Genomic DNA, 20,860 nt, shown 5'->3' on the forward strand with positions numbered 1-20,860 from the left:
TTTTTTTTTAACAATCAGATCACCACAGAACATTTTCCCACACTAGTATAACAAATGCTGACACAGAATATAATATTTCCAAAAGAGACATTCAGCAGACTTTGGTCTAAAAGACCTGAGGTCCATGAAATTAACCACTAACGTGCCATGCCAACAAAAGAACAGCTCAACCTTTCACTTCATTGGCTGTAGTTGGTCAAAAAATGTCAGCATGATGTTTTTACTAACAGTTGTTGTATGGGTGAAGAACATTTTCCATCTTTCTCAATCCATAAATATATATCACGTATAGCCAGTATTTACGTATAGGAAGAGGGAAAACATAAATAAAGACATGCTTGTGTTCATTTGGTGGGCCAAAAACATTCTGACGAGTTCCATGACTGTATGCTGCTGCAACTGTAGACCTGTTTGCCAGAGTGCTGTGAAATGTGTACAAATGAGGCTTAAATTGACCGGTAATGTAACTAAACAGTACACTTCCCTAATCCCTGCATTCAGAAGACAAAATGTTGAGGAACAACTCAATTCAACTTCTTTCGTAACATTTTTTTTGAGGGCGGGCTTTATATGTATAATGCATTATAAAAGTATTTTCAGTGCATTAATTATGTCTTGTAATTGTAATGCATTATAAAAATGCAGTATGAAGATCAACCACAGTTATCAGCAGCAGTTATAAGTTGTTCATATCTATTAATTGTTACACCTTTAGAAAGTATAATGCATTAAAACACATGACATACAACCCATGTCAGATGTAACAAGGAATCTGTAAACATTATAATGCATTAGGACTTTGGCTACAATTATTTATGAAAAGATACAATGCATTACAATGCATACTATGGATACTTTTTTAACATTAGTCTACAAGTAAAGTGTTAATGGATTTATTTAAAATAATTTTCACTGAAATAATTACAAACAAACAGTAAATAACACACTGAATTAAACATGACATTGAAGTAGAAAGACTGGATTAGTCATAACTGTGAAGAATGTAAACGGAATTATTAAATCATTTATTTATTTGTTTTTTTTGTAAATAACATGTTATATGTTTTTTGTAAATAACAATATGTTATATGCAATATGTTTGGATCTTCTCATGTATTACCTTATGCATAACTACATTCAAAAAGCATAAATGAGCTGCAGCGGTGGCCAACATTCATTCTCATATATATATATATATATATATATATATATATACACATACATACATACATACATATATAAAATCTTATTCTTTTTAATTGTTGTTTAAAATAAAATAAAAAAATGAAATGCACTAGTAGCTCTCAATTTATTTGTATTTATTTATTTTATTTTTATGCACATATTTCTTGTTCATAACCAAGGTATGTAATGTTAGACCCTTCTTATACAGTATAGCTGTAGTGATCCAGGCATTACATTATGTTTCATGTCTCAGGCAGGCCTTGGCTCATGCTGTTTCACCCAGGAGTCAGATATTCAGCCAAAGACTGACAGGTACACTGCAGACAGACCTATTAGGAGCAATTTTGGGGATTCCCATACATAAATAGACCCTTTACAGTTCTGAATTATGTATTATTCTTACCTTTATGAGCAAAAATGACAGCATATTTAATTTGTTTCCACTGATGTCCTGAAGCGCGCTTCAGCTTTCTCTCCACAACAAGCCTAAATTACAAGCCTAAACATTGGCACATTACACTGAGTAACTGAGCAGCCTTTAATTATGCTCTGTACAGGTCTGTTCATCAATTCAGCCTCGTAGCCACACCTTACGCCTGCGAATACCACGTCTAATTTACCAAACGCATGTAAAGATGGGCCAACTATTGAGAAATTGCAAAGTACCGTCTAATTTTGCCCCTTAACAATAATATTTGCTTAAACAAGATAAATTCTAATCATTAATTATAAGGTTTGTGCTGGTTGTTTTTATGCGGATGCAAGAGAAACAGCTCTTGAAATGCTCTAAATCATTGGAACATCTTTTAGTCATGCATGTTTTCATGTCCAATGAATAGATGACCTTAGCACACGTATGGTTTTGTTTAGAATTTCTGGTTCACTTGCAAAAAGGGCAGTGTGAAAGCGAACTGCACCAAGCTAAAAAAAAAACCCAACATTGTATTTGGTCCGGACCAAAGCAAGTGAACTAGCAGACGTTCCTGGTGTGAATACACCCTTAAATAAAGAGACTAATGAGGGGTAGACAGGTGCAGGTGATTAACAAATAAGGGAACACATAAAGGAGTTAATTGGAACTAAACGGGGCAGTAGAGAAAGAACTGAATAAAGCACATCAAAAGGTCCATAACTGTGACATTCCCTTTTTCCAATTACTAACTAATAAAAATAAATATTGGCATCATAATTTTGGGACTTTAAAATGTTAGTTCTTTTAATATAATGCATAAATGCAAAAACAAATATTTATCGGTGGCATTTTATTCATTGATTATATTATAATAAATAATCTGATAATCACTATAATTATAACATCCTGTAATACCTAGGTTGTGTTTAAGGATAATTCATACTGAATTTTCCAATAAAAATTAAACGCATTCTTAAAAACTACACTTACAATTCTCACAGTACAACAAATGCTGTACTAAATTTTCTGGACTAAATGAATAAAGCACATCAAAAGGTCCATAACTGTGACATTCCCTTTTTCCAATTACTAACTAATAAAAATAAATATTGGCATCATAATTGTGGGACTTTAAAATGTTAGTTCTTTTAATATAATGCATAAATGCAAAAACAAATATGTATCAGTAGCATTGATTATATTATAATAAATAATCTGATAATCACTATAATTCTAACATCCTGTAATACCTAGGTTGTGTTTAAGGATAATTCCTACTGAATTTTCCAATAAAAATGTAACGCATTCTTAAAAACTACACTTACAATTCTCACAGTACAACAAATGCTGTACTAAATTTTCTGGACTAAAATTGTCAAATATATTAGAATCATAAGATACCAACAAAACATATGAGTTTTCTACTAAACTAATGACTAGGTTTAGGGTTTGTGTATGGTGTTCGACTTTATGCTCAGGTTTAGGTTTGGGACAGAAGTTTTTATACGATCCAGCTTATTTTATTTCACTGTCTTGTATGAATTATTCTGAATATTAAGTACAAGAAAGTACTTGCCTTTAAGGATGTTAACTTTATGCTCAGGTTTAGGTTTGGGACAGAAGTTTTTATACGATCCAGCTTATTTTATTTCGCTGTCTTGTATGAATTATTCTGAATATTAAGTACAAGAAAGTACTTGCCTTTAAGGATGTTATATCATCAGTGACTGGACTCAGTGACTATAAATATATATATCAGTGCATGCATGTACTGTATATTGTGGGCTTTCTGTATGCATACATTTTTCTGTGTTGTAAATACACTGGTGAGTGTGGTCTTCATAAAGGAAGTGTTTATTTTTCACACTTTCAGTCTGAGAATCAGAACCCATTGGTTGGTGTTTGAGGCTGACTGTCATGTGCTGCATAAATATTTAATGTCCTGCTACTGTATCCCATGTTTGCTTCTGTACGTCTGAAAGTCTTCTCCTGAGCTACTGGTTTATTTTGTAATGTTTTCATGGAAATGTTTTGTAAAGCCCTGTTGAGTCATGCTTCACCAATCTGGCTGGCTGCACACACACTAAAGGAAACTGAACCGCTTTTTGTTCAAGAAACACTTTTGACACAGTCTTGGAAGACATTGCACAGGAGGCGAAACCTCAGAAAGGATCGCCGGGCGATGGAGGAAGATGAGAAAGAGAGACAGCAAATCTTTCCACCAGCTAATGGCTGCCATTACGCTTGTTTAGATAATAATCGGGATTCTGAGCATACTTTGGTAAAGCGCTGGAGAGGTGCAGAGCAGCGCTCCATTTCACTTCAGTTAAAAAGGGAAATGTGAAACATCTGAGGAGTAAAACATTAGTCATTTCACAATAAGCTTCTGCCCTTCGGGATCCTTCCAGAGAATAATCGTGCATGAACGTGATGTGCTGTCTGTTTACTAGACAACAGGGTAGGACAAAACTGAGAATGTGTACACTGCTCAAACTCCACAGGAAGTTGAACTGGAACGACAGGAAAAGGAATCGCAGATTCAAAAACTGAAATTGAAACTGAAAACCTAATTCAAGACAAATTCATCAAATAGATTTAGTTTTGACAGATTATGCCTATTGATTCCATTTTTTTTCTTTACCTGATGCTTATTTTTTAAATTTCAATAAAAGTTCAATACTTTTAAATCAATGAACAGTTATCAATTTAATCAGAATTTTAATTTAGATATAAAGCACAACATTTCACCTACTGTTTTATATATATATATATATATATACAGCAGGTGAAATTTTGTGTTATATATATTATGACCCAACATTATGACAGTATTCATTCATTCTTTCATTTCAATGTAATTAATCTGTTATAATTTTTGAGTTGTGTGGGGAAAAAAATAGATAAGATAGATAGATGGATGGATGGATGGATGGATGGATAGATGGATAGATGGATGGATAGATGATGGATGGATGGATAGACGATGGATGGATGGATGGATGGATAGATGGATAGATGGATGGATAGATGATGGATGGATGGATGGATGGATGGATAGATGACAGATAGATAGATTAAGGGTACTGATTTTTCCTAAAATTAAAATAAAATAAAATAAATACATTTAAGAAGAAGAAGAATTATAATGTATTCCTAAACACTACATTTACAGCACTTATATAAATGTCTAGAAATTGAATTCCATTTTAATTCTACTGAATGCTAATTTGAATTAAAATTGTGCATCCTGTTTGCTACATTAATTCTAATTCAGGAACTAAATTCCAAAGACATTCTATAAGATTCAAGTCTCGACGTCACAGCCCTGAAAACACAGCTACTGTAAAGCACTGAATGCTGCCTGGAGTCACAACACCTGTAGAAAACAGGCCTGAGGTTTGCCAGCATTATTCTGCCTTGACAAGCATATTCTCCTTCACTAAACATTCTTTAACATGGCTAGATGCTGCACATTCATACATACTATAGTAAATGCATGAAAGAAAGAATGAAAGAAAGAAAGAAAGGTTTGCAGCTTTTTGAACCACTGAAACTTTGCATCTGATTAAGTGAGCGCTTGACAGGCTTAATATTTTTTCCCTTGACAAATGGTTAAAAGTTTCTGCAAATCCTGTGAAAATAAAAAAAAAAGAAGAAATGTCTGGGTCTACAGTAGTAGGCACATTCAGACCTGCAGAAGGATAACAAGTCTGTGTTGGTGAAATCTGACCTGGCTGGACTGAAACCTGGACTCTACTCCCAACCACAAGCTACCTTCTTTCCATTTATTAGATTTACTGTAATCCTTTTTTTCTAATTTCTGCTAAAGACAAAAAAAAGTCGTGCTTACCTGGGTTAACACCAATGGGCCGAGCATCTCTTTTAAATTAGAGACTCCAGGCATTGAATGTTGGGCACAGCTATGCCTCATTTATGGTTTTTGGATGCAGTTATGCATAAGGTAATGTAAATGTTTATGATAAAACGTTAAAAAATCCTAAATATTTATAAATATTCAGGTTTCCAGCTCTTTACTTTGCCTCCGGGGTAACAGCACAGGCCAATACATCACCTGATACCATCTAATGGCCTACCAGAATATTTTTGATTGATTGCATGTGCCATTTTCAATGAGGTATTAGTACGTCTATGAAGCATAAAAGATGGGGAATTTTGGCATGCTGGCGGATTTTCAATCCCACAATTCATACACAGTAGATTCAGCACAGTACCAATGTTTGATTTGTGTGTTTAATCCTCGTACTTTCGTCTTCCTCGCACTCATGTATGATAAACCCAATATCCAAGCTAAATCTCTGATGATGGCTTTACCATCTTTCTTACAGTAACGTCACGCAGGTACTGCTTTTGGAAAACACAGACGGATCTCAATGTCCCCTTTGAAGGGTTTTGTTATGGTAACCTCTCAATGTCGTAAGTCTTCCGCAACCACAGAGCCACACTGAACCTAAATCAAAAACCCAAAAAACTTTAAATGAACTCATGTTTTAAACATGCCTATTCGCCGTAGAGGTCCATTAACTAAATTATTCAAGGAAAGGTCACTTCAGGCAAGCATGATTTAGGATGTAGTCTGTGATATTGCAATTGTGGAAGTCTTTTTTCATGCAGTAAATTCCAAAAGGATGTGTATTTTTGGAGAATTCCATTTAATTTCAATTTCCTAGTATACCTAGACTAAATAAAACCCCGAAGAGCTCCCGACAGTTGGCTCCGGTTAAGCTGATGCTGTTTTTTGCTTGCTCAGGAACCCAGAACAGCAAGTGTTTTTCCAGCACCCCACAGTGCAATGCATCCTCCCCAAACCCACATTAGGACGGGGGAAAAATACATCCTTGAAAACGAAAGACTGGCAAAAGGTCAAGCTTTTTGAGATTTTTTTTATGCCACCTATTTTAGCATGTTTGCTCTTATACAGTACATGTTATAGGGTAAAACACTAATAACTTTAAGGGATGCAATGCTATATTGTAGGTACCATGACAACGGAGCAATGCAGCGGGGACAAAAATAATATATATACTGTATATATATATATATATATATATATATATTTCAATCAAGACAACTCTCTGAATATTTTAGCATGGTGATGGATATGACAATGTTAATGTATTTGGCAGATCTGCTACGCTGCTGCTGAATTGCTGCTGCTGTTGGTTATTGCTGTAGTTGTAGATTATTGCTGCTGCTGCAAGCAAGTACAGGAACTTGCTACTGCCAATCCGTATGGTGATACGGTGCCATGAGTATTTAAGACATGCTGCTGCTGCACAAATAGCATATTAAAATACCCCGTAGCAGATCTATACAGGTGGAGCTGGGGAAGATGGAGGGTTTCAGAGGAACTCTGAGAGCGCGCTACAGGAATCTCTAGTGAATGCTAGCCAGCCATATAAATGCAAGGCAGTAAGCTCATTGGCTGCATATGCAGCATGAACCAATCAGCTTGTGCCAAGTCGTTTAACTCTCTGAATATCATCAGTTACGTTAACAACCCGTCAGTCTGCGCCATCTAGAGTTTCATGACTGAACTATATATATATATATATACTTGGCATAGATATACTTGATTGTCATGAAAACACTAATTTATTGGTGGTTGTGTTGTGTAAATATGTATTGCATCACTTAACTTAAAAGTCTGGCAACACTATTGTTCAAAAGTTTGAGATGTTTTTGAAAGAACATTACAGTCTCTTCTGCTTCATTCAAGCCTTCAACAAGGCTTGAATGAAAAATACAGTAAAAACAGTATAAATTGTGAAATATTATTACAATTTAAAATAACGGTTTCTAAGTGAATATCTGTTAAACTGTAATTTATTCCTGTGATCAAAGCTGTATTTTCAGCATCATTACTCCAGTCTTCAGTGTCACATGATCTTCAGAAATCATTCTAATATGCTTATTTGCTGCTCAAGAAACATTTCTGATTATTATCAATGTTGAAAACATTTAGTTTGTTGTGTATTAACGTAATAAAAGTGATAATTTTTGTAAAAAATTTACTAAAAATGTACTTTTGAACTACTGTAAAAAAGTTTGCGTTCAGTAACATATATATATATATATATATATATAACTGGCCGCAAACTTTTTAACAGTATTGTGTATATTATTAAAATATCACTAAAGAGTATGTGACACAATACATGCCAGATGCCTATAAAACATGAACAATACTTTATTAATGCTCTCACTGATGCCTTAGCAAACATCGTCAAAACCCACACATTTTCTTTATTTTATTTACACACATAACAATGTTTAAAAAGTTTGCCAAAAGGCTTCTCTCTGATCACAGTCTGAGTCGTGACCTCTGTACTTCCATTGTCTCACAGCCGGGGCTTTCCTATGAATTGCTTGTGTTAAAAAAAAACAAAAAAAACAGGCAGCGAAAGATTAAACTTGAAATTGGCGTCACTGTAAAGTGGTTTTAACTATGACACTTATTCACAATCCAGATTTTCTGCTTGACTGCAGCCTCCGTGACGATCAGCTCGCAACACTTCATTAAAGTCAGCCGTCATAAGGACGTGGCCCGGCCATTCTCCAAAAGAAAAAAGCAAAAACAAAACCGTGGGTTTCAGCACAACTGGCTGTGATGAGAATCAACACCAGTTAGCTTAACAGACACTCTCCAAAACCTCAGGGGTGCCGTAGAGCTGTGGCAATATTTACACGTCAATCTTCACGAGGGGCGCGAGTTTCCTCTTCACTCAAAACGGCCCAGTCTTGGCCAAACAACCGGGCCCAGTGTTTATGTTTACGCCCAGAACTAGCGGCATCCACACAGATACCGTTTTTTAGAAGTCACAGAAAATATTTTTGTAAGCTAAAGCGGCTGGAGAGGAAAACAAACAGCGCACATGATATTAGAGGACTCGTGAAGAGCGGTGCTAAGTGGGAGAAAGAGAGGAGAAGGACAGGGTGAAGGGTCAGGAGACTCTGGGGTCGAGGTCGGGCGTTTGAGAGCATAAATCAAAGCTGTCCAGCTAATGATGGCGGGAAGGGTTTGATCAGCCCCGATCGCATGTGACTGGCGTCTAGGGGAAGACATCACTCTCAATACTTTGTGGCGAAAGAAGGTTCTTCAGATTATAAAAAGGTAAGAAAGAGATTGACTGAATGGTTCTTCTGTGGCATCGCTGTGAAGAACCTTTTAAGCACCTTTATTTTAAGAGTGTAGCGTGTTCACTGAGAAACAACTGGTGTAGGAATTACTTTGAAGCAATTTCCATTTAGATATCGCAAGTAAAATTTTCTCAGCACACGATGAATTAAAAGTGACATTTTGAAGTAGAAAGATCTTCTTTTTAAATCGATTTACACTCATAAATCGCTGGTGAATTTCTCAAATAATTACAAAGAAACAGCAATTAATGTTGAATTGTGATATGTGAAGAAAACAGTAATGTTCTTGCTAAATGAATTTACACCCAGAAATTGCTAGTAAATTTTACGAATAATCACAAAGAAATGGCAAGTAACACATTGAACTGAACGTGAACTTTTGAAGTAGAACAACTGAAAATAGTATTTTCTTCTTGCTATAGTGAATTTCCCAAATAATTACAAAAAAGGCAAGTAATACACTGAATTAAATGTAAACATTTGAAGTAGAAAAAAATGAAAATAGAATTTTCGTGGTGTATCAGTTTTCATTCAGAATTTGGTAGTAAATTTTAAAAATAATTACAAAGTGACACTGAATTAGACATGGAATTTTGTAGGAGAAAAACTGAAAATACCATGTTCTTGTTAAAACAATGTTCGCTTAGAAATTGTTAGCAAAAAAAACTAACAAAAAAAAATAGAGAAACAGCAAGCGACATTAAAAAAAGCTTGAAAATGTTAAGTGAAAAAATAAATAAATAGCAATTTCTTGTGAAATGTACTCAAATAATCTTTGTTTTATTAACAACTTTGAATATCGAAAGTTATTGAAATGTGTTTTTGTGTATGTGTGTGTGTGTGTGTGTGTATATATATATATTTGAAGTTTCTGCATGCAGGAACATTTAATGAAATTTACCAACGATTTGCATTTGGACTTGGATGCAGTTTGCAAATTTGTACGTTTTGAAGTAGACAAAAATAAATCAGCATTTTCATGTAAAGCGTATTCCAATAATCTTTGTTTTATTTACAACTTCAAAAAAAATTTCCCCCCCTTTTTCTTCTATTAGACTTGAAGAATTGTCGTCTCTGCATGCACAAATTTACCATCAATTTGGGTAAATGTGCATTTGGCTTTTGATACAATTGGGAAAAATGTGCAATTTTTAAGTAGGAAAACTGAAAAGAGTATTTTCTTGTATACTCCAATAATCGTTGTTTTATTTACAACTTAAAAAAAATAAAATACCACCGTCGTCTCTGCATGCACAAAAACTTGATTGAATTTACCATAAATTCGGGGAAATATGCATTTGGATGCGATTCGGAAAAAATGTGTTTCCCATAAGTTTCGCTTGCAACAGCAAGAGCGATGCAATATTATCTCCCGTCTGCTAATGGATTAGTGCGATCTAATATGTTAACGAGACACCTGGCATCACTGGCGACGACGAAGCCGTCAGCCCTTCCCAAATATTTATCAGACCTGCGAGCAGAATAACAGACGGCGAGACGCATCTAACACAGATGAAATCTAAATGAGGAGCGAGTGTGCAATCATTTAGCACTGCGAGTCTATGACCTACAGAACGTCGCCGCTCTTCTCGCTCTGTTCTGTCATCAAACTGCCGCTCACCGATGAGCCCGGCAAGAAATGTGGCTCCGGCGGGGGCCATAAAGGCTATCAATTCTGTTTTGTTTTATTCTCTGCTGATCCACTTCAGTAAGGAAGACTCCCCTGTAGTGACATTGCTCCTGTGTGTTGCCAGGATCAACAATGGTTTAGACTGCGTCTATTGACCCTTTGATGGCCCCACCCCAGAGTCCAATTTTGGTTTCTACACCCTCAAGCTCTTCTGCCAGGTCTGAAAGCAGCTCCATAGCTTTCTAACCCCCCGTTTCTCTCAGTTTCTGTCTCAGTAACTCAATACCTCCGGTTTTCCTTTATTTTCCAGAGATGAATTGTTTTGCCAGCGGTGTTGCAAGTGCAATGAGTTGGCTAAATATTTTCGTTTCAGTCGCGGAACTTCCCTCCCGTTCTCACTCTTACCTGTCGATGACACCAGCGAAATTTACAACAATTGGATCATCCGAGCGACGGAGAGCAGAGAAAATAAATTCCCGGCGAATGGAAAACATACCTAGTAGTTTTAGAGGAAAGCGCGGGCCGTGATGTCTGACATAAATCACCTCGTGTTTTCTCTTGTCAGAGGACTGTTTATAGTGCAGCCTTCCTTTACAAATTCAATGAGATCGAGAATAATTTGTCATATTCCGTGCACGGGATGAAAAGGAACTCCTGGAAGTATGAAATTATAGGCCAATGGCATTGGGATGACACATGGGAGACACCGGGAGGCTGGATGAGGGATGGAAGTGCGTCGGAGCCAAGAGGCAGACAGTTCAGGCCGTAATGATGAAATTATTGCCTCGAGATCAAACAGGAACGTGCATTCTTAATAAACCCCACTTGGAAAACCATTGGGAGTATTATGAACTCTTTCCCTGTCAGCATTTTTTTTTTTTTATTGCTAGCCAGCAGAAGCATTTTTTATCAGTTTCACAAAACTTTCATGGCCCCCAGCAGTTTTAGGAAAAGTGCATTCATTCATTAATTAATTAATTAATTAATTCATTCATTCATTCATTAATGCATGCATAAATAAATGCATAAATGCATGCATAAATAAATGCATAAATAAATAAATAAATAAATAAATATGGATTGCCGGAAAATTGTGTCAATGGCGGGGAAAGAGTTAACAGGCTTGAGAGAAAGAAATGTTGCATTGCATGAATGCATTTCCTATTTGGCAGCCTCAAACCACTACGTCGTTTTGAATTAGTGACATGTCATCATAAAAGGGGCTTTTTTGCCAATAAGTCTGAGATGAAACTCTCGCTTTGATACGCAGAGCCACATCTCCATTCATCTCTGAAGAATGCGAGGTCATTAACTGTAGTATCAGGGGTTGTACTGGACAGGTATGGAAATCCCCTGCAAAGCATCATGGACAACTTCCGCATTCCTCGCTGACAGGATAATTTCCCTTGAGGAATTGTTTAGGCTGTAATTAAACAGTAATAATCCACAAATCAAAAGCTGCGTCATTCTGTTAATGTTTATCAAAGTAATCTGAGGATATAATTTAAAAACAAGGTAATAAATGCACAGATAATGGTTTTGTAAATTCACAAAAAAAAAAAAAAATCAATGTTTGTACAACTTTAAAAAATGAACTAGTTTGTATGGCTTTTTCAAATTGAACATCCGTAATTGTTTTAAGTGAATGTTTTGAATATTTTTAAAATAGTTTAAGTCAAATAAACTTAAATATGGTACGGATACATGTTTTATACAAGTCTTTATATGCCTTTTGTTTGTTTATTTACATAAAATATTTGAAAAACAAAAGTAAATCTTGAGTTAGTTTTTTGGCAGTGTAACATATTAAGTACATAAAAAAATATATATAAATAAAATTGAGTACAATCAAATATTTATGAATAATGAGAACTGATCACTATAATTTCTTCATTCTCAAATATTAAGTATATAATAAAATATAACTGGTTAGTCAATTACTAATTTCTTTTAGAAAACATGTTTCAGAGAACAAGATTTTTGGGAAAAATATCAAATCACATTTTAAATTGTACAGTTTCATCTGGTTTCACTAGAGTCACTCTGGAGAAAACAAACAACAACAAACCTTTTCTATAACATTTCTATTGAACGTCAATTAAGTCTCATCCACCTGTGGACACAAGGAGGGAAGCGTGAGTAATTTTTCCATAAAGGCAAATGCATTTCCTATTTGGCAGCCTCAAACCACTACTTTGTTTTGAATTAGTGACATGTCATCATAAAAGGGGCTTTTTTTTGCCAATAAGTCTGAGATGAAACTCCCGCTTTGATATGCAGAGCCACATCCCCACTCATCTCTGAAGAATGTGAGGTCATTACCTGTAGTATCAGGGTTTGTACTGGACAGGTATGGAAATCCCCTGCAAAGCATCATGGACAACTTCCGCATTCCTCGCTGACAGGATAATTTCCCTTGAGGAATTGTTTAGGCTGTAATTAAACAGTAATAATCCACAAATCAAAAGCTGCGTCATTCTGTTAATGTTTATCAAAGTAATCTGAGGATATAATTTAAAAACAAGGTAATAAATGCACAGATAATGGTTTTGTAAATTCACAAAAAAAAAAAAAAATCAATGTTTGTACAACTTTAAAAAATGAACTAGTTTGTATGGCTTTTTCAAATTGAACATCCGTAATTGTTTTAAGTGAATGTTTTGAATATTTTTAAAATAGTTTAAGTCAAATAAACTTAAATATGGTACGGATACATGTTTTATACAAGTCTTTATATGCCTTTTGTTTGTTTATTTACATAAAATATTTGAAAAACAAAAGTAAATCTTGAGTTAGTTTTTTGGCAGTGTAACATATTAAGTACATAAAAAAATATATATAAATAAAATTGAGTACAATCAAATATTTATGAATAATGAGAACTGATCACTATAATTTCTTCATTCTCAAATATTAAGTATATAATAAAATATAACTGGTTAGTCAATTACTAATTTCTTTTAGAAAACATGTTTCAGAGAACAAGATTTTTGGGAAAAATATCAAATCACATTTTAAATTGTACAGTTTCATCTGGTTTCACTAGAGTCACTCTGGAGAAAACAAACAACAACAAACCTTTTCTATAACATTTCTATTGAACGTCAATTAAGTCTCATCCACCTGTGGACACAAGGAGGGAAGCGTGAGTAATTTTTCCATAAAGGCAGAGAAAGTCAACAAGCGTCTGGATGATAAAAGCAGATGGAAATGAATGTGCGTGTTTATATTCCACTCAGAGGCAGAGATAGAGAGATTATGAGTTATGACTGTGTCTGAACCATATGCAAAGTACTCTGACAGAGGGTCACAGTGGTGGAGATACAGTGCATAATAATGTACAGTATCATATGGCATTAGAAACTTACAGAAATCATGGGAGGAAGATCTGCGCACATTAAACATCTAAAAATGACTCTTGAAACTCTAGGTTACACATTTCATGGAGCCCAAAAGTCTGAGACCATTAATGCAGATGTTTTTATTTTGCACAGTATGTTTATTATTATTATTATTATTATTATTATTAATAATAATAATAATAATAATAATAATAATAATAAAGGAAAAATATTTTTGGAGTGTCTTAGTATTTTAGTTTATTTATTTATTTTTATTTTTTTGTAATGATAATTAGCTGGAATTAGTGACCTTGAAATAGGAAATAGTGCTAAATCTTAAAATGCTAAATTATTCAATATCCTAAAAGAAATAAACTTTGTTTATTTCTACGTAGAAAATATATATATTTTTTTTACTTTTGAACCCCTGTTGTAAACTGTAACATATTATTAAATAAATATTAATATTATTATTAAAATAATTATATTGTATATATTTTTATTTTAAATAATACTTAATAATACATAATATTAATAAATATAATTGTTAATTGCAAATTGCTCATATTTAATTTAATTTAATTTAATTTAATTTAATGTCATGTTTTTTTTTAATTCTCATCATGATGAATTAACCAGCATACTGGAAAGGCAAAAAAAGTACATGAAATATATAGACACAAACCACATTCCTACAGGGCATTGCCGCAACCACATCCCAACATTGATCTGATCCTAAAAATCCCCACATTCTTAATTCATGTCTAAAGACTTTCAAACATCCAGCGGGGGAGGTGAACCTCACGGCAGAGGAGGGTGAAACACATCTAATGGGAGAAACAGCAGCGGGTTATTATCTTAGACAGCTATCTTTGCTCTGGAGGTAATGATTATTTTCCCATTCACACTTTACTGCATCATACAAAACACACACACACACACACACACACACATAAACCTCTGCTTTCTCTCACAGTTTCTTTCTCCCTATGTGTGTCCATTCATGTCTGCTGTAAATCTTTAGCTTTAGTGTATTTGGAGGCAGGGGGTTTCATGGTTTGAAGCAGAAGGTAATGACTTTAACCGCCTGAAGCTGTCTGCCGAGGGGAGATTTTTTATTTTTTTATTTTTTTATTTTTTTATTTTTTTGTTTAAGGCAACTCATTCAGCAGGTGTGACCGGTGACCCGGGCTTTTGTTAATTAGGTCATTTTGGTAATTAGAATGCACACTGAGAGGATAATAACTTTATCACTCTAAGTTATGCTTCTCCTGAGAATTTCAGGGGGTGTAATAACTCTCTCTCTCACTCACACACACACACACACACACACACCAAGCATTGAACAGTAAGAAAATGTGTCAATTCATACATACGATCACTCAGAGAAATAAAATGTTTATATACTGTATAATAACTAAATGCAACAAGATTATAAGAATTTATATTATTTTTAAATTATATTTTCTCTGCCTTGTGTCGTTTCAAATCTGTATGTTTTTATGTGGAATTTAAAAGAATACTTTTTCTAAATTTGTTATGCAGCCCACTTCCTTGTAGTTCAAAACAATGGCTGTAGAGAAAAAGCATCATAAAAGCCTTTTACAAATTTTGAGTCCTCAATGAGACAATTTGACCAAAAATACAGTAATATTGTGAAATATTGTTAGAATTTTAAATAACTGTTTTGCTATTAAAATATATAATAAAACACGATTATTTATGTGATCAAAGCTGAATTTTCAGCATCATTACTCCAGTCTTCAGTGTCACATGATCTTCAGAAATCATTCTAATATGCTGATTTGCTGCTCAAGAAACATTTCTGATTATTATCAGTGTTGAAACAGTTGTGCTGCAATACTATGATACATTTTCTTTTTTCCAGGAGTCTTTGATGAATAGAAAGGTTTTTTTTTCTTAAGAAAAATCTTACTGACCCCAAACTTTTGAATATATATATATATATATATATATATTCAATTTCTAGACATTGAATAGAGCAACAACTATACAGTTGTTTGTTCAGGGTTTTAAACCAATTAAGAAAAACTCTAGAGTAATTTAATTCATCCATCTTGCTCTCAACTTGATCCTGAAGTCATGAATTACCGTGCATTTCTGAAATGACACAAGGCGCATGCACTAGCTGTGTGGCGAGCTCATAGAAATGCTTTGTAACAAAAAAAAGCCTAAATGATGTTTTGACGAAGGTTCGTAATCGCACAGGCCTCGTGTTCACCTTGAGCTGAATCTCCTCCCTATAATGAAGCGTCCTGCGCAATTTCCCTTCATTACTGATTAATGGGAGGAGCCGGGAAGGCTTGACGAATCAAAACAGCGCTAATGATAACTGAAGAGCATATTATCGGCTAATGTTTGCCTGTATTCTTGAGGTTTCTGCAGTGAAGCATTCGGTAAGGTCCAGTCAGCAGTCTGCGGGTCCAGACTGTGTGTGTGAACGCATGTGCCGCAGGATCAGCGCACCGAAGCAACCTCAGGAACGCCAGAAAGCAAAACACCACTCACCTCAACTCAGCAGAAGTTCTCCCCTTATGATTGTTTTTGGCCAGTAAAGTCCTGTTTTAGGAAACACAAGCCCACGTTTATAACGCATCCACTGAAATGTTCAGACTTTTCTTCCATGTAGCGTCTATTTACTATTCAGTCGGCCGACATGCTGTATTTTAGCCAAATCTGTCGTAGTGAATCTATTTCGAACGTGCAAGTGGATGTATTTGCTTCTCGTACAAGGGCTCATCGTTTGCTGTTCTGCTTGCTAAGAAGCAAACAGTGCACGGTTGTTTGAACTATGGCAACCATAAAAACAAGATTCTGATCTCGAGGAGGAAAACCACAAAACACTACTGTTTCTTAAATGGCTGATTATATAGCAAATACGCAAGGATAAACTCATCTAGCGTTAGTACGGTTCAATATGTTCCACACTCCATGAAAGGCTTCAGATCTGCAGCTGATCGGAGGCCAGCGAGGGAACCGTCTTCTCAGCGTGTTCGGCTGGCACTGCCCATCTGCTACAGGCCAACACAAGCAGAAGAGGCCAAAGCAAGGCTAGCCACCGCCTCCTCGTTATTAGCAACCTTTGTGGAAAAAGAAGTACGCTTTAACATGCCTTTAAAAAGAGCACATTTACATTTAGTCATTTGGCAGACACTTTTATCCAAAGCGACTTACAAATGATGACAACAGAAGCAATCAAGACCAACGAAAGAGCAATAATATGCAAGTACTATGACAAGTATAAAGCCTAACACAGTACACGTACAGTATATAAAGGGTCAAGTCAACAAATAGATCAAATAGAATTAGAATAGAGAGTGCTAGATTTAGAGGGTCAAATAAAGATGGAAGAGATGTGTTTTTAGCTGTTTCTTTAGATGGCTAAGGACTCAGCTGCTCAGATTGAGTTGGGCAGGTCATTCCACCAGGAGGGAACAGTTAATGTATTGTATTGTATTGTATTGTATTGTATTGTATTGCATTGTATTTTATGTATTTTAGCACATATTATGTAAATAAACACAAAAGTGTGAACTGAATGTAATGTCTTCGGGCACTTAATTGCATGTTATTTGCAAAATGTAACACTTTATTTAAAGCTTTCATATATAATGCATTATGAAAGTAGTTCCCTATCTGTCATGACTCGACATTAGGGGATTCACTTGGGAGCCCCAATCATCTCTGACTTTAAGAGAAAACGCCAATGAAATTTGGCTAGTGGATTTTGCATACCTGAGCCACTCCCCGTGCATACGGGTATCAATAGGTGACAGGTGCATCCACCGGTGGTGGATTCCCCTGGGCATTTCAACTGAAAGAGCAAATTTCCTAAAAGAGCAAATCACGGACGGTTCGCGTCTCTTTAAAGATGCCGTTCCGTCCGTGTCCTCTTGGTTGTGGTCATTACCTGTCTTCTGAGGACGGACACGATCATTGTCTCCAGTGTCTGGGCATCCAACAAGCTGAAGCTGCGTTCGTGGATGACTCATGTGCCTGTTGTGCCTGTTGCATTTTAACTTTGGTTACAGTTATTTATTAAAAATATATAATGCATTACAGTGTGCATTATGAATACAATGCATCATATTTAAAGGCTTTAAGTGTTATATTATATTAATTGGTTGAACTTAAGAGTTATTTTTGACCCATTTAAATAAGACTTAAGAACACTGTAAAAAATAAACCTACTAAACTTACAAAATTGTTGAACATTTTGCTTCTACCTATTTTAATTGTCTGATTTATTTTAATTGTCAGAAAAAAAGCACTTTAAATATGTACAAAATAGGTTTAAACTGAAACTACTTAAACCATAATCCCCATTTTATTGTATTAACTGAAACTGGAAGAAGTTCATATTACTCACTTTTTTATAAGCAATTAATTGTGTAATACATTGTGCAATTATTACAGAATGCACTGTTTAAAAGTATGTTAAGAATCTATCATAAAAGTGTATCTAAGTACACTTAAAGGGATGTTTCGCCCCAAAATGAAAATTATGTCATAATTTGAACACAAAATGATGACAGAACACATTGAACGCATTGAATGTTGGTAACCAAACAGCTGATGGCAGCCACTGACTTCCATAGTATTTTTTTTTTCAAACTATGGAAGTCAATGGCTACCGTCAAACTTTTGGTTACCAATATTCTTCAAAATATATCCTTTTGTGTTTGCCAGAAGAAAGAAACTCATGAAGGTTTGGAACAACTTGAGGGTAAGTGAAGTATGACAGAATTGTAATTTTTGGAACTCTTATTTTGACTGTCCTTTTATTTTATTGATACTATACTGCAAAGAAATTTTTTTTTTTTTTTTTTTTTTTTTTTTGCAGCGTCGGAGAGGGTGGAACTGAAACGAGCGAGTACGGGATGAGGTTTCAGTACACGTCAAGGAGTTTCGGCACTGTTTGGCTGGCAAATTATTGTTGGCCGACGGTCTATTATTTTACAACCAGAGATCGTTGTCGAGAGTAAGGTAGAGGAGAAGGAGAGGGAGAGAAAAGAGAGAAGGGCAGGAAAAAAAGAGCGAAGCCTCTGGCTAACTGCCGGAGGGGAAAGGGGTTACTGAATACTGTAATAATCTTTAAAAAATATTACAAGAGTGGCCACAGCACTTGCTAAGAATAGGCCACAGAGAGAGAGAGAGAGAGAGAGCGACTGAGTGAGAGAGTAAAGGTAAGACCATTGGGCAGATTTGGATCCACAATAAATAACAAATGTGGTGGGCTCAAAGTAAAATTAACACCTCCACTCCAGGACAGGAACATTTATATTTAACCACAGCTGAAGATGTTTTTGATGGTTAAAGTATTTCTCTATAGTATAATATAGAATGTTGATATTCCTAGACTGCAACTAGGGATGGATCATAATGGTAGACTGTGTGTGTAATAACCGAAATACAAGCTATGACATTTGAAAGAAGTAGAAGCAAGGGGGAAAAAAACAACAAAACAAAAAAGCAAAAAACTAAAACGTAATTGCGAGAAATAAACTCAGAACTCTGAATTCTGAGAAAATAGTCGAAATTGCGAAATATAAACTCAGAAATCTGATAAAGTCCGATTTGTGAGATATAAACTCAGAAATCTGATAAAAAAAAATACGTCAAAATTGCGAGATATGAACTCAATTCTGAGGAAAAAAAAACAAAACAAAACATGGAATTGCGAGAAATAAAATCAGAACTCTGATAAAATAATCGGAAATGTGAGATATAAACTTCTTGCTATCCCTTAAAGATCCCGGTTCCTAATTTTCACTCTTTCAATTATTTTAATGTCTGTAAAGAATAAACAATTGTAACACTTTGCGATGCTCCCCTTTAGACATTCTGTTGACTACATCAGATCATCAGAGTATCAGTAGACTGTCTGCTTATTATCTGCTAACACTTCATTTCGATGGTACCCCCAACAGACATTCTACTGACTAGAAGTCACTTTGCAATTACGTCAACTCATTCTACTAACTCTAACCTAACAGTCTGCTAATACTCTAACGAGAGTTAGAATCTTATGAGATATGTCTAAAGGAGAGCATCAAAATAACCATTATTTTCACATTCTAATATTTCACAGTTAGTTGTAAGCAGTCAACATCATTCTGAACCATATTTATTTATTTATATTTCCCATGATTTCCACACCCTAGTCACTTATAACTTAGTTATAATAACTTAGTGTTATTTATCCAGAAGATCCAATCACCCTCCACACCCTGATATGAGAAGTCTGGGAAAAAGACGTAGCGTCTCGGTAATGAGCTTTTAGCCTGATTTGCGTCAAAATCCACCCGAGCCAGACGCAATCACACAATTTACCTGCGCCCATGGCGTCGACTAACTGCAGAGCAGCAGAGTTGAGCTGCCGCAGCTGGTACTGTATTTATGTCTACATGCTGTAGTGTACTTTTGAGAGCACTTGACTTTAAGTCCAGAGTTCCAAAAAAAAAACTTCATTCTTTGATTTGACCTGATACAGTGTTTTAGTTTTATTGTGGTTGTTATGCCGTTCCGAGCTGCATGCTGAGTGCTCAGCACAATCATTGTTTAAATAATGTTACATTCAGATGTACATACTGTAAATGCATTTTCAATGCAACTTCCAAAAAAAAAATTAAAATCATAAAATTTGTACAATTAAGTTCCGTGATTATTGTAGGTAAAAAACTAAAAGTACCTCAAAGTTGTTGCCTTTTGGTGAGTTTCACCATTTTAAGCTAAAACATGTATTGTAATTTAGCGTGTGATTCATGCAGAACAAAGGTGTTTCTTTGTTTACAGGTGGTTTTGGTAATCCATAAACATTTTACAAAATATCAAAAACAAAGAGTTATATTTGTATCAGTTAAGTTTAGTTTAGTTATAAAGCACATGCTAAAACAACAGAAGTTGAAACCAAAGTGCTGTACAGGTAGTATAAAACAAACTTATTAACAAGACAGTTATGATATAAAATAACATACATAATTAGCTTTTTTCATGAGTAATTGTGGTTTAAACCTTTAAACAATTTTAATAGGCAACTTTTTTATTTATTTATCTTATGCAAGTTCATGTTCATATATATATATATATATATATATATATACTGAACAAAAT

The sequence above is a fragment of the Sinocyclocheilus rhinocerous genome, unplaced genomic scaffold (genome assembly GCF_001515625.1).
Source record: "Sinocyclocheilus rhinocerous isolate Xijiao unplaced genomic scaffold, SAMN03320098_v1.1 scaffold792, whole genome shotgun sequence".
NCBI lineage: Eukaryota > Metazoa > Chordata > Actinopteri > Cypriniformes > Cyprinidae > Sinocyclocheilus > Sinocyclocheilus rhinocerous.